Genomic DNA, 16,630 nt, shown 5'->3' with positions numbered 1-16,630 from the left:
TCAGTTACTCTGCTACATCATATTTTCCAGACATTACTCTTTTACTCTTTCTGAAAAGTCGATTAGTTCCCTCACCCTTACATACAAAAAGATGGCAAGTAGCAAAGAAAAATAGAAATAAATCAAAGAATATGAAATTATTTAAAATCACAGTCAAATTCATTCCATGTTGATTTTTATTCTAAAGAATTTCAAATGCAAATTTTTGAGAACTAACATAATATCCTCTGTATTAGCTTCATGTTGTATAGCATTTGGCACAGTGCCATGAACAGCAGGAAATATATTGTTTATTTTTGTGGTTGTACCCCACTACCCATGTTAATGAAAATAATTAAATTCCAGCCTCATAATTGTGAAAGTGATTCAAATTTTCATATTCATATTTCAATTACTACAGTGATGTAAACCCAAATTACACCACCCGATGCTTCTAAAGTGAACAATATGAACAAAAGTAAACATTTACATTACATATATTTTGAAAGGTTAAAAAGGCTTAATATAATTACTATGGTTTTTAATGGAAAGTTAACTATATATAACACCCACTGTTAGTAACCGTTACCCTACTTTGTGTTATCTGAGTAAACTTGTATATTTAAATAATTCTCACACTTTTTACTTAGAGATGTCACATGCATCTATATCTCATATTTACCAATTGTAAGAACTTTAATCATACTCTGAATATGAAAACCTAACATCTGGTGGTGAGAGTGTAGAGAATATTCTAATATATTATTTGTGGGGCCAACATTTCAGGGGAAAGATTTTTGGATGAATTATGCTTGCTATGTTAAAAATAATAATTTCTATGAATCTAGCTACAGAAATAGTAGCTTGAGTACATAAATACGTATTAATCTATATACACACCTGTGTACAACTTATTAAAACATATATTGTAATAGAAAAATACTGATAACAAACAAAATAACCCTGATAAATGACTATTCCTCTATTTGTAGAGGGATAGACTCAAATACTAAGCAGCATTTCCAGAAAAAAATAGAGGTGGAACTATAAGTAGTGAACATGGAATCTGTTCATATTATTCTTGTAAAAGAAAAAAAAGTTAACTACTATGACATATATGGCTTTCTTATGGAAAATTACATGTGCACGTATATATATTTACCACATAAAATGTACATCTGTGAGCCGGGCGAGGCTACCTATGGGATGAGTGTAGAATGGGAATCTTGAGGAACAAGGACAGGAATTTTCTTTTCCTAATTTGTGTAAATTAGAAAATTGTATAATTAGGAAGAAAAATGAAAGATTTTAGATAATTTTCAGCCCTTTCCAAAAATATTATTTTATTTTAACTTACAATTAATAATACTTTCCAGTCATGCTTTCTCGGTGACAGTGGTGCCAAACTTTCAGCCTTGCATGTGAATGTCATTTATTATTGGTGGTCATCGACAAGGCAACACATCTCAGTCTCTTCCCTTGTAATTTTGATTCAACTGAGAATAATGCTTGCTTCAATCCAATATATTATTATTATTTCTTTCCTTTCTATAACAGTCTGAAAAGGCTAGGGTACCAAGAGAACATTTTTCCCTGAGGTCATTCCAGGCATATTTTTTCCATATAGCTGGGCTGCTCTTTCCAAGATAATTGTATCTTCTACGTAGTCAGAACTGAGTGAATGCATATTTGCATGAAGGAGAAAAATCTCAGAGACATTTCCTATAGATAGAGGAGGCCCTCTAGTGAGTGCATATTTTATTTCTACTCTCGTTTTCTTAGTGACAACTTGGTCACATGGCCATACCTAGGCAAAAGAAGTGTGTATGTGTTGTGTGTGTCTGTGTGTGTGTACTGGCACATACACTGCCCATAGACAACCATTTAATGTGTTTTATGTGTATGCTATATTTGAAGGTCTTTAAAAATTTGGATTAGTGTCAAAATATCTTTCAATGTGTTAGAGTGAAAGACAATGTGTTTTAATTAAGTACCAGCTGCCCCCAGCATGAAAAAAGTACATCTTTTGTCCATTAGAGAAACGATGTTATAAATATTAATAAATAATGAATTTTCTTCCACCTTTGTGGGCCATATCAATTGAAATTTTGCAAAATATACCAATGTCCTAATTGTTTAGTTCCTTCAAAGTTAGGATAACATTGTTGAATTAATTAGACTAATATGTTTAGTTTTTTCAAAGTTGGGGTAATGTTGTTGAATTAATTATACCCTTCAATCAAAGTATCAATTATACAAATCTACTCACAAGTGCCCAAATAGTGGCTCTCGGACCTACATGCTTTGAACGATGTTGCTATAATATATCACAATATTATAAAAATTACTTGTGTCTTTGAAGAAGAAAAAAAAAATTAACACTCTGGTTATTTTTTTTTTAATTTTGAAAGGCACCATCCCATGCTTCTTTATAAGAATACGTATTTATTTTCAGATTTTTGTAACTTATATATCTGTGCCAGGAAGAGATAGAGTCTAAAGTTTATGGATTAATATTTGCTAAATAAAACAAGCATTATTTTCTGCAAGATTAATGTAATTCTTATTTATTTCTGCCTCGTATTTTAACATTTCACTTTCTTTAATGGTGTGTATGTAATTACTTTAAACAAGGGCTATCTAATTCAGGTCATTTCCCAGTGATGCATCAGTCAGCATAAATTGCTTTTCAATTTTGTCAGCCTTCATCTCTGAGTCAATAACCCACAGAACTACCATATTACAAATGTAAAATGGTTCTGTTAACACACAGTGATTTTCTAGTTTCCTTAATCATTAAAAAGAAAGAGAGAAAGCATTTAATATATTTACTTCATTCTACTCTGCTAACCCATCAAACTAAGTTGTCTGTTTCAGGGCGAAATTTCTTGTCACTCTTTACAATGTCTGCTGTGCATTCACATCTCAAGTATTCATCACTAAGCTTTTATATGGATAGATATCCCCAAACTACTCTTTCAAAGATCACTATTTAGTTAACAAACACTTTCACGCTTTTTCATTCTCAATCTTAGCATGCAGTCATTTTTGAAGATAATGTAAGTAAGTTGTTACATCACATTCATACAGCCTGAGATTCAAACTGCAGCTTTGTTAATTTCTGAATAATTGCCCTTAGGAAACTCAGAGACTTATTACCTTGTGCAACTAATGCTACTATTTTAAAGAGATGTGCTAAACTTTAAATGGGATAAGGTATTTAAAGTACTTACTAAAGGGTGTAGTGCATATCAATGATAGCTATTAATACTAGACATGACATCTCTGTTTAATATTTCTGAACCCTCATTTTCTGTGAAGTATATGACACCAGTTCTCATTCCACTTCTCTGATTACTCTTTTTAATCCCTTTGGTCATCATTCCTTCCTCCCATTTCTTATTTTTGCATATTTCTTAAAGATTTTTCTTGTTCACTGGCACCCCTGTTGATCTTATCTTCTCTCTGAAAACAAAAACTTACTTCTCAATTCTACTAACTTAAATTCTGAAATATAATTCTCTAGAAACACGTATTCATTCTCTTAACATCACCTTTAGAGTTTCATACTATCTTCGCTATTTTAAATACCTTTCTGATAATGCAACCTCAGTATATTCAATTTGAATTCACTCTGTTTTCCAAACCTCTTCTAATTGCCCTCAGATTTCAGTGTTACTTTTGTATTCATAGTCATTTAAACTTTTGGATCTGCTACACCGTCCTGCCACAGGTAAGCATTTGCCTAACAGCATGAATACCACATTTAGTCCAACCCCATGTACAACCTTCTGTTCCACTCTGCCTTGCTAACATTGAGTCCCTTAATAACTTTCAGCCTCTTACACATCTTTTTGCGCTGATGCCAAAACAAACCCCTCAACCCACAGCATAAAAATTCGGGAATTTCACAATTATTAATGAATGCACAAGGTCAGCCATGGTTCAGTCTTACCTATCTTATCATCAGTAACTGACTGTCAATATTGATTACTGTGGGAAGCTGAGGCAGGATTGTTTGATCCCAGAATTTCAAGACCAGCCTGGGAACCATGGGAAGACCCTGTTTCTACAAAAACATAGATAAATAAATAAATTTAGCTGGGCCTGGTAAAATGTACCCATAGTGCCAGCTACCCATGAAGCTGAGGTGGGAGGATTGCTTGAGCCCAGGAGTTTGAGACTGCAGTAAGCTATGACTGTGCTGCTGTACTTTAGCTTATGCAACAGAGCTAGACCTTGTCTCAGAAAATATGTACATTGATAACTCAAAATAGGCAAAATTAAAAGAACATAAAATTATTTCAAATGAAAGGGAGAAGGATAACTTGGTTAGCAACTATCTTATATGAAGATCTTGGCAATCCTTTTCCTAGATAGGAAAGGTCACAAGTGGTATACCAACAACTGCATAAAATATAGATTATAAGCAAGCACACAGTTAGTGAAAGTGTACTATCCAAATATAATACTAAGAAAACCATGGAAATTACAGAAGGATGGTTTGTGAAATGTAGTAAAACTCTTAAAATAATCACAGGTATTGTCACCATTCAAAGTTATGACATTTTATTCCTTGAAAATTGTCAATTAGAATAAACATAAGGTCAATAAAATACTTGTCTGGTGAGTTTGTGCCATTTTTCTTTGATTAAGAAATCACACCAATTTTATTCATATTAGTAGGAGCTAAAATTCCTATGCTGGCCATGCTTCAAATTTAAGTATCAATTAAAGTTATTAATAGTCATTTTGATGTTTTTTTCTTTTTCTTTTTTTTTGAGACTGAGTCTTGCTCTGTCACCAGGTTGGAGTGCAGTGGTGTGATCTTGGCTTACTCCAACCTCTGCCTCCTGGTTTCAAGCAATTATTCTGCCTCAGCCTCCCAAGTAGGTAAGACTACAGGTACACGTGGGCCACCATACCCAGCTAATTTTTGTATTTTTAGTAGAGGCTAGGTTTCACCATGTTGGCCAGGATTGTCTTGATCTCTTGACCTCATGATCCACCTGCTTCGTCCTCCCAAAGGGCTAGGGATACAGGCATAAGTCACTGCACCCAGCCCATTTTGACTTTTAAAAGAATTGGCTGAAGGAAATAAAGGCAATTATAAGTAGGTCTTCATGATGTGCTTCATGTATCTGTTGTTGTTTTTTTTTGCCACTGTTTTGTTTTGAATGTTGTTGATAAATAGTGCAGGTGGAAAGAGGATCAGATTGTGGGAACTGATAGATAGATCTAGTTATAAATATGTTTATTTCACCCTAATTACAACGAGTTGAATATTCTTCATGAATATTCATAATAAAAATATTACAGACAGAGCATTGAAAATGAAAAGAACAAAATTAGGATTTCACCTCTCAAAGTCCCTGATTAAAGTGTAAATTCACCAGGAGGCTTATACCTTAAACTATGTCAGCTAACACCTTAGGCTTCAGTTATCATCTTAATTATAAGCTAACACTTTCACAGGGACTGTTAGACATGTGCATCTTGCCCTTGGGAGCCCAGGGAAAAAAAGGTGAGATGTTAGGAGAGACAAACAAGACTGAGTCTGGAGACATGCCAAAGACTGAGAAATCTTCTGCATCGTTTTCTAGGAGCCAGCTTGAGATCTGTAATACATTGTTCTCTTAGGAATTATTCCTCAGATATCAGAAGTAAGTAGAGCAAGAAAGCATTTTGTTTTGTCATCTCAACCTATTTTGGTCACCTTCTTCACTTCTGATCACCTCTAGAAGGAAGTGGTTTCTTGGTAAGATAGTGAGAGATAAATATTTATAGTTGGCTATGAGGGAAAGGCCCTATTAAAGGAAAAGCCTGGTTGATGCTCCATTGTAAAGAATTTTAAATACTTTGGGTGTTTATGATAGTGGCAGGAGGCAGACAAATCCTAGGCAGACAGGGGTAAGTTTCCAGTGAAACACCACCTTTAAGCCAAAGACAGTTTAAAGCCTAGCTACAAGTCTCAGGTAAATTCAAGGACTGAATTGAGAACCTATCTTCCCATTGGTGCACTTTCCTCTGATTGATCCCCACCCTTCACCTATTTTACATATACCTACGTTTCTCTAATTGATTTCTGCACTATTGTGCCCACTGAGTGGTGCTTTTGTTTTAACTTTTTTTTTTGACGTATTCACAAGTAAATCAGCATGTACTCCCCTATTCTGAGCCCATGAAAGTCCCAGACCCAGCCACACTGGCAGAGAAACCACCTGACTTTGGGTGGAGAACCAACCTGACATCCCTTCTCCACTGAGAGCTGTTCCATAACTCAATAAAATCCTTCTCTACCTTCTTCACTCTTTAGTTGTTAGCATATCTTCATTCTTCTTGGATGCCGGAAAAGAATTCAGGACCCACTAAATGTAGGTACTCAGACAACCTATAGCACTGTGGTTATGTGTCCTCTGCCAGTGGAGGGCATCTGCTTTACACCATGAGAAGCAATGGCAGGGCTGAGCCAGTCCTGGGACCGTGGGCCAGAGCAGTGCATGAGACTGAGTTGTTAACATGCCACTGTCTGTCAGACTGTGGATGGTAGAAATAAAAGAGCTAAGTAGCATGTTGTAACAGCCCTCCAGTCTCTTTGGGGTCACATGCATCCCTGCCTGTGTGTCACCACATTCCTTTTGGGGCAAAATGCCTGGTCCAGGTGCAAGCATGCATGGAGCCCATCACTGTGCTGGCAATTCAAACAGCTGACCAGACTCTATACTTGCTCTGTTACACACCACTACCCACCAGGAGCGGAGCACACAGTTGCAGCAGCTGCAGGAGACATGGACTGCAGCACAAGTCAGACATGGCCTGGTGGGCTGCATAGACAGGGCATCTCCTGCTGCAAGCCTGGCAAAAGGGTAGAGAAAAATCCTGCATCATTTATATTACCATAAAGAAATCTCTAAATACTCTTCAGGCTCAAGTCAGGAAAAAAATACCACCATAAATTTAAAGAATTATACCCAAACTACCAGAATAAAGTAAGAACTGATAGGAGAGGAAGTCAGAACACACGACAAAAGAGATTTCTATTTAAATGATAATATAACAAACAGAGGAAGCTGAGTAAGAAGAGACTGTCTGATATTCATCCCAATGGAGTTACACATGGATTTAAGTGTGGAGAAAATTTTTTAATGTCTACTTCTGTCTCCCCAAAACTGCCTTTGTCCATGTCTAAAAGTAAAATAACTATTTTTGGTAAATAAATGTATCTGTCAACCTGAAGAAAGAAAGTGTGGCAAAACTGTCATAGAGCATTTATTTGGGCCAAGGTTGATGACTGCAGCCTGGGAAATATTTCTATTCTGCCTTGGGAGTGCTCCATCAGGCCTTCCTTACAAGCATGTTTTAAAAGAAAAAGGGGACAGTGAATGGGCTGATGCAAAGTTGTTTGACAGGAATTCTAACTAGGCACAGAAATAACATTGGTTAGTGATTGGCTGCACATTGTTGAACCACAGAGTGCAAGCTGATGCTACTTGGCATCAGTTAGTCTAGAACCCACAAAGCAAGTGGCTTCAAGAGGTGATTATTTAGCTCAAAAGGGGAATGTGATATGGACTGCTTCTGCATTTCAATGTCTCTCTGAACCTGACAACTAAAGCAGGCTGGACTTCCTCATATAAAACTTTTTTTTTTTCTTAATCCCATTATGCAGATGCTGTGGCTATGGGGTATAATTGTAGTGTCATATACACAAGCTTTCATCTGACTTATTTTAATTTGTCATATTTATTTTTTGCATCTCATCTTTATACTGAGGTATAATTGAGTTAGAGTTAAATGTGCAGATCTAGGTTTTGAGAAATATATGCACTCATGAAACTCACCTCCAACACGTTCTGTAATTATTCTTCTCATTTAATCCCAAGAGGCAATAATTGTGTCAGAGGCATTTAAACCAGAGTGACTCCATCTTGAATAGGGGCTGGGTAAAATAAGGCTGGGACCTGCTAAACTGCATTCCCAGGGGGTTAAGGCATCCTTAGTCACAGGATGATACAGGAGGTCAGCACCAGATTCACATCACAAAGACATTACTGATAAAACAGCATGTGGTAAAGAAGCTCCCAAATCCAACCAAAAAGAGATGGTGACATGACAAAAGTGACCTCTGGTCGCCCTCACTGCTCATCATACAACTAATTACAATACATTAGCATACTAAGAGACACTCCCACCAGAGACATGACCATTTACAAATGCCATGGTAATATAAGGAAGTTGCCATATATGGTCCAAGAAAAGGAGTAACCCTCAGTTCCAAAAATTTCCCACCCCTTTCCCAGAAAACGTTGTTTAGCAAATATATATATATATATATACATATATATATTTGTTTTTGTTTGTTTGTTTTTGTATGTTTGTTTTTACTTCTTTAATAAACTTGGTTTCACTTTACCCTGTGGATTTATCTCAAATTCTTTCTTGGTGCAAGATCTAAACCCTCTCATGGGGTGTGGATCAGGATCCCTTTCCAGTAACAACTGTTCTGATTTTCTTCAACTTCTGTTAGTTTTGCTGATTTCTCTATATAAATAGAATTATACTGTATGTACACTTTTGTGCCTGGCTTCTTTCCCTCAGGAGAGGTAAAAAGTTGTTAGAGATTCATATTGTGTTGCATCAGTAGTGGGTTTTTTGTTTGGTTGGTTGATTTTGTTTTCAGTAGTTGAGCAGTATTCTATTCTATGGATAAACCATAATTTGTTTATCTATTCTCTTTTTCAAGGGCATTTGGGTTATTTTCAGTATTATTCTATTATCAATAAAACTTTTGAGAACATTTAAATGCAAGTTTTTTTCTTGGATATTTCTTGTCATTTCTCTTGGCTATAAATACAAAAAGTGTAGAATTTCTGAGTCACAGGGGAGGAATTTATTTGATTTTATGAAAACAAAATGTGTACTAATTTCCAAAGTGTTCATGTTATTTTACATGTTCACCAGTAAAGTATGAGAGTTTCAGTTGTCCCAGATTCTCACTGACAATTGACATTATCGGTCTTCTTAAATTTAGCACTCCACTGGGTATGATTGCCTCCCGTCAGAACTATATTTGTTTGAAAGAATTTCTTTTTTTCGGTGTGCAACATAAGTTCTGGTTTCTACTCTTATAAACACCTATTATTCATGCATTGTCATAAGTGGTTCAATTTTGAATTATTAATGATTTTAGAATTTACAAACATTTTATTAGGCACATTCTTGTTAGTGGTGCACAGGAGCTAAAAATATTTTTTAATTTTTTTTTAATTGGTGATAGATGATCAGAGTAGAAGGTGATAGACAAAAAGTACTGAAAGGGTGAGATCGGAAAGATAAAGATCATGAATCCAATTTGTGACATGATTGTTTTTAAGAATATTCGGGACAACGTAGGAACATATATAATGTGGAGATTATATAAATAACTTTGTAATTCCCCTTGTTTACATTGTTCTTAGATAAAGAGTTGGTATCAATTATTATAAAATGATATTTCATGCTATATATTATAGAATTAGGCTGTGAATATTTATTACTTTGAAATTATGTACTTTTAGGAAAATAACATGTTAATGATATTGAAATTAGAAATTTTCACAATGATATTTGAGATTTATCACTTCATACTTGCTGTTTATTGAAAATACCACATTATTTGAAATAGCAAATGCATAAATTAAAGCAGTTTCTGAACTTCACCTATACCTTCTAATTATTCAGGTATCCTTAATCACTTTAGGATTTTGATGATTTTATAATACTCAAAATAAAGAAATAGATAGCTTTTCATTATGAATTTTAGATTCCTGAGAGAGAAAGCCTGAAATGAAATCTTGTCTTTTTCACTAGGAATGTAAACATGGATACTTTTATTATTTATTGTTTCTCAGTTTCCTTATCTACTTCAAAGCATTGCTATGAAAACTAAATAAGTTAATAATTTTAAAGTGTGGCCTGGCATGGTGGCTCACATCTATACTCTCCACATTGTGGGAGGCCAAGGCAGGTTGGATCACCTGAGGTCAGGAGTGTGAGACTAACCTGGCCAACATGGTGAAACCCCATCTTCACTAAAAATACAAAAAACAGACTTCCTTGTGCACACCTGTAATCCCAGTTATTCAGGAGGCTGAGGCAGGAGAATCACCTGAACCCAGAAGGTGGAGATGGCAGTGGGCCAAAATTTGCTCCACTGCACTCCAACCCGGGCAACACAATAACACTCCATCCCAAATAAGAATAATAATAATAATTTTAAAGTGCTTAAAACAGTGTTTCACAGAAACCAATAAATGTGTCTAATAAATGTGATAATAATTTTGAATTTTACCATTTACTGTATTTTTAGTAAAAACCAAGAGTTCTAAGATATTGCAGTCATTTTTATAATTTCCAAAAAATATTATTATGTCAGAAATTACTGTAATTTACTTTATTCTTTTTTGATTCTCACCCCCATTAAACTAAAAATGTAAATAAAATAATAATAAGGCTAGTATTTAATGACCACTTTCTACATGTCTTTAAGACACATTTTAAGTCTCTTAACTATCCTATGAGATGATGACATCCATTAGCCCCATTTTAGATATGAAGAAGCTGAAACATAGAAAGACAAATTGCCTTGTCAAAGTCATATAGCGATAATGTCAAAAGCAAATCTAAGTTGTATGAGTCTGAATCTTAAACCATGTACACTGACTCCCAACTGCCATTTTCAAACAATGGTTATTCAAATTCTAACCGTAGCTTGTAAGTAATATTGGCAGAGTAAATTTAAAAAAAAAGTAGAGCTTAGAAATTTTCTTTTACTCACAAGTTGTTATGAACTCCCAAGTCCAAAGAACCAGTACTTTACAAACAGACAAAAACCCCAAATAAAAGACAGTGAGAGCTGGAAATGATTTTCCCAATTCTTTGACCCATTTTATTAACATAAACATGGCAAGTAGTAGATTTTCAATAAATATTATTAAACATATGAGTAGATAAAAATTGTAAAACCCTCATGAAACTGTTCCCTATAGAGTTAGAGAATCTGGTCTCAGTTAAGACATAGTACAAATGCATAACAAATATTAATTCTCAAAGATTTTACCACTATATATAGATTTCAAAAATAAAGTCAAGATTATTAGGAAATTATTCATACAGTCAGGGCTTGATTTTCCATCTTTATAGTAATAACTCTAGTGACATATGTAAAAAAGTTTACACTTCAGTTTTTCTGCTTTACCTATTGTAAAACAGGATTATTATCCTGTGTGATCTCACACCTCCAAAAAGAATAATGAGAGTATTGACTAGGCACTTAGAAAATGCTATTAGTAGCTGGGCGTGGTGGCGCGTGCCTGTAATCCCAGCTACTTGGGAGGCTGAGGCAGGAGAATTGCCTGAACCCAGGGGGCGGAGGTTGCGGTGAGCCGAGATCACGCCATTGCACTCCAGCCTGGGTAACAAGAGCGAAACTCCGTCTCAAAAAAAAAAAAAAAGAAAATGCTATTAGTATGTGATTCTTTGCCATGGCAGCCCTGGGAAACTAAAACTAATGGGTAGAATAAAGGTGTCAATAAATCGAAAAAAAAAAAAATGCTATAAGTTACATTTAGTTTACGCCTAAATGGCGTAATATGGAAAGGATTTCTCATATTTTGGAAATGATAATTATCGAGAAATCTGTAAATTTTTAAGATACTTCATAATTCATATTAATCTATCTAAAGGAAAGAATAATGAATATTTGTAGTACATTGTAATTTTATAGTATTTATTTTATCCTTTAGTTCTTTATAAGCAATATATTATTAACTACAAACATAGAAGATGAGACTACATATGCTATAACCAGCATGCTTTTAATATCATTTAAAAAGATTAATTACATGTTTATAAATTAAAAGTTAAATCATTTATCTTTTATTTCCTGGGTGTTTCTTTTAAATTAATATGTAACAAAAATATATACATCTATATATATATATATATATACACACACACAAATATATATGTATATATATAAATATATATATACACACAAATATATATATGTATATATATATACAAATATATATATACACACACACCTTATGGTGCTCATTAAAAGATACAGATGAATATCTATGCAAATAAAATCTAGCAGACTTTTTTTTTTTTTTTTTTAAACACCAATAGCAACACCAACATCTAGCTGGATGGTCAATCATAATCACCTAATTCAAATACAGTCTACCTATTTTATCCACAGTTCCTCTTTCCATAATTTCAATTTCCCATGGTCAAGTGTGGTCTGAAAATAGGTAAATATAGTACAGATATTTTGAGAGAAATAAACCACATTTACATAACTCTTATTATTGCATATTTTTATAATTGCTCTATTTTATTATTATTTTGCTAATCTCTACTGTATTTAATTTAAAACTAAATTTTAACATAGGTATGTATCCATTTAAAAAGTAATATATTTAGGCTTCAGTACTATCCACAATTTGACTTCCACTGGCATTCTTGGAACAAATCTCCTTTGGATCAGGAGCGACTACTGTACATTACTGTTGTAAAATCCTAAAATTTCTCCTCTAGATTTCTCACTCTAATCCAGAGGACTGGGAATATGATGAGACATCATCCCTTAATTATGCCAAGTGGCATGGCAAAATGAACTTTCTGCAGATAATTTTAAAGTCACTGATCAGTTAACTTTGACTTAACCAAAAGAAAGATTATTTGGGTAAACCTAATCATTCACATAAACCTTTCAACTGCACTGATATGGCTGAAGAGGAGGTCAAAGAGATTAGAAGCAAAAGAAAGACTTAACTTGTCCTCCTTAGTTTGAATATGGAGGTAAGTGGCTTGTAGAGGCAGAGAGAGCTCCTGACTGAACCAGCCAGGAAATGGAATGTTAGTCCTCCAAATGCCAACACCTGAATTCTACAAAAACCCAGAGAAATTGGAACAGTGGTGGTTTTGTTTTCTAACACAGATTTGTTTTCTGAGCCTCCATGTAAAAGTCCAGCACATGACACTTTGACTACGGTACTATGAGAAGCTGAGCATAGAACAGACTATAAACGGGTGTTGCTCTGTAGCTAAGTTTGTGTTAGTTTGTTACCCAAAAAAGAAAACTAATTGAATGACCCATTTGTAAGTAGATGTTTATCAAAAATATATGTACAATGTAAGACTTCCTACCGTTTGTCCTAATTAATCCCACGAAGGATAGATGATAAAATTCTAATGACCTTGAGAATTATTACATAAATTAACATTACAATCTCTTGATCTTGCTTTTAAAGGTCAGTAAGAACGCATACTACATCTACCATTATTGTTTACTTCTCATATGCTTGATATATATCCTGATATATCTCCTAATTGCTCAATAATTGATTAAACTTACACAAATATTGTAAATCGGTTTCTAAAATTCAATCATTCAGTAATCCAAGAAACAGTTCATCAAGTGTCCACATCAAATTCCTACAGGTAGTCAAAAATGCATAAGAATTTGTATTATCCTCAAGTTACCTACAGCCCCAAAATGTGATTGATTATTTACTAAGTATATCTTTACAGATCAAACTATAGGTGTTTCTAATATTTATACTTTCAAAAAGTGCAAGATTTATCTTTGCATACCATACAAATATATGTGTTATAATTTCTCAGCCCTGGAATTATAGAGCCTAAGTGTTCACGCATTTTAATTTTGACAGAGCTTACCAAATTACACTAAAAACTTAATGCCAGGTAGGAGAGAGAGCCAAGATGGCTGATTACTAGCAGCTCAGCATTGTGGCTCCCACTGAAAGTGCAGAGAACAAGAGTACGCCACATTTTCAGATGAATTTTTGTTGATCACGGACCAGGAGATTCCCAGCAGAGGAGCCCCACTGGTCACCAGCATGACTCTTGTGGCTGATGCAGTGGTTTTGCCAGCACCCTGGAGTGGCAGTTCTTGGTACAGAGTAAACGGAACTGGGTCCCATTTTGGTCAACGTTTGGAGCTCCGGGAAGGCAGAGTTGCCTATTCAGCCTATTGAAAAAGGGACTCAAGAAGGAAGTGAGACTGGAGATTCTTGGGCAGAAAACCACCATGAATCTTAATGCCGCTGTTTTAGCCAGCACAGTGGGTTGCTCAAATTTAGGCACTGGGAATCAACAAATTGGACATCCACTCAGAAACCTAATTTGAAAGTCGGTAATTACAAAGACAACAGGTGGATCAATTTACAATGATGGGAAGAAACCAGTGTAAAAAGGCTGAGAATACCCAAAATCAGAATGCCTCTCCCTCTACAGGGGATCACAGTTCCTCATAAACAAGGGAACAAGGTCTGATGGAGAAAGAGTGTGTTCCTTTAATAGAATTAGTCTTCAGAAAGTGGATATTAAGAAACTTCTGTGAGTTAAAAGAACATGTTCTAGCCTAATGTAAAGAAACTAAGAACTTTGAAAAAAGGTTTGACGAAATCATAATAAGAATAGACAATTTAGAGAGGAATATAAGTGAATTAATGGAACTGAAGAGTACAATACAAAAATTCTGTAAAGTATGCACAGGTTTTAACTGTCGAATTGATCAAGCAGAAGAAAGGACATCACAGGTTGAAAACCAACTTAATGAAATGAAATGAAAAGATAAGATTAGAGAAGAAAGAGTAAAAAGGAATGAGCAAAGAGTCTCTAAGAAATATGGGACTATGTGAAAAGACCTAATTTACATTTGATAGGTGTACCTGAATGTCATGAAGAGAATGAATCCAGGCTGGAAAATATTCTTCAGGATATTATTCAGGAAAACTTTCATAACCTAGTAAGGCAGGACAATACTCAACTCCAGGTAATACAGAGACACCACAAAGATATTCCTCAAGTAGAGCAACTCCAAGACACATAATCGTTAGATTAACCAGTGTTGAAATAAAGGAGAAAATTCTAAGGGCAGCTAGAGAGAAAGGTCAGGTTACTCATAAAGGGAAGCCTATCAGACTCACAGCAGATCTCTCAGCAGAAACCCTACAAACTAGAGAGTGGGGGTCAATATTCAATATCCTCAAAGAAAAGAATTTTCAACCCAGAATTTCATATTCAGCCAAACTAAGCTTCATAAATGAAGGAAAGATAAAATTTCTCATGAACAAGCAAGCACTCAGAGACTTCATCACCATCAGGCCTGCTTTACAAGAGATTCTGAAAGAAGCACTACACACAGAAAGGAACAACCAGTATCAGTCATCCCAAAAACTTACCAAAAGATAAAGAGTATCTCCATAATGAAGAATCTATATCAACTAATGGACAGAATAGCCAACTAGCATTAAATGACAATATTAAACTCACAAATATCAATATTGATCATAAATTTAAATGGATTAAATGCCCCAGTTGAAGACAGAGACAAGCAAATTGAATAAAAAGTCAAAACCCATCAATACGCTGTATTCAGATTCATCTCATAAGCAAGGACACACAAAGACTCAAAACAAAGAGTTGGTGGAAGACTTATCAATAAAATGGAGAGCAGAAAAAAAAAAAAAGAACAGGAGTTGTAACTTTTGTCTCTGACAAAATAGACCTTAATAGTAACAAAAACTAAAAGAAACAAAGAAGGACAATGCATAATGGTAAAAGGATCAATGCAACAACAGGAGTCAATGATCATAAATATATATGCACCCAATATAGGAGCACCCAGATACATAAGACAAGTTCTTAATGACTTTTAAAGAGACTTGGACTGCTGCATAACAATAGCGGGAGACTTTGACCCCACATTGTTAATATTCGATGGATCAATGAGATAGAAAATTAACAGGAACATCTATGATTTGAACTCAGACCTGGAATAAGTAAACTCAGTGAATATTTATAGAATTCTTCACCCCAGGTCCACAGAACATACATTTTTCTCAGTATCATATTACACCTATTTTGAAAGTGGCCATATAATTGGAAGTAAATCAGTTTTAAGCATTTGCATAGAATTTCACAGACTTAAATGAAATATTGGTTGGCTGTTTGTTTGTTATTTTCTTCCCTTATTTCTTCTGGTCTCTGCTGTTAAGCACAATTATTGGCATAAAAGAGGTTTTTTAATACCTATTTTTAGATTGCATTCCAGCCTGGGCAATAGAGCAAGATTCCTGTTCTCTCTCCCCCTTTCTCTTTCTCTTTCTTTCTTTCTAAAATAAATAAATAAATAAATGTCATGTATATAAAAATGGTGTCTGATCCTTTCATTATTTTTTACTTCACAGTGAGATTGAACATTTCTTGTTGATTTCCCTTTACAGTTTCCATAGAACTGTCTGAGCAATATTGTGTCCATTTTCCATTTTCTTGTCTCTAAAAAATGATTTGCAAAAACCCTTGGAAAGGCAATGAAATTCTTTGCCTACTTATATGTTGTATATATTTCTTAATGTTATTGAATGTTTGCTATACAGATATTTTCAAATTTTATGTAAATACACTTGCACTTTTTAACAAGGGCTTTAGCTTTGTATTTTATACACTCCTGAGTTTTATTCTTAACTCAAGTATTCAAATTGAACCTGAAAAGTGCTGAGAATGGATAGAGAAACTCTCTATATGTTGGAAATGTTGGGAAATAACAAACCCAGGGCTATGTTAATGTTGAATATAT

The sequence above is a fragment of the Callithrix jacchus genome, chromosome 1 (assembly GCF_049354715.1).
Source record: "Callithrix jacchus isolate 240 chromosome 1, calJac240_pri, whole genome shotgun sequence".
Lineage (NCBI taxonomy): Eukaryota > Metazoa > Chordata > Mammalia > Primates > Cebidae > Callithrix > Callithrix jacchus.
Note: the sequence above shows the minus strand (reverse complement) of the source record.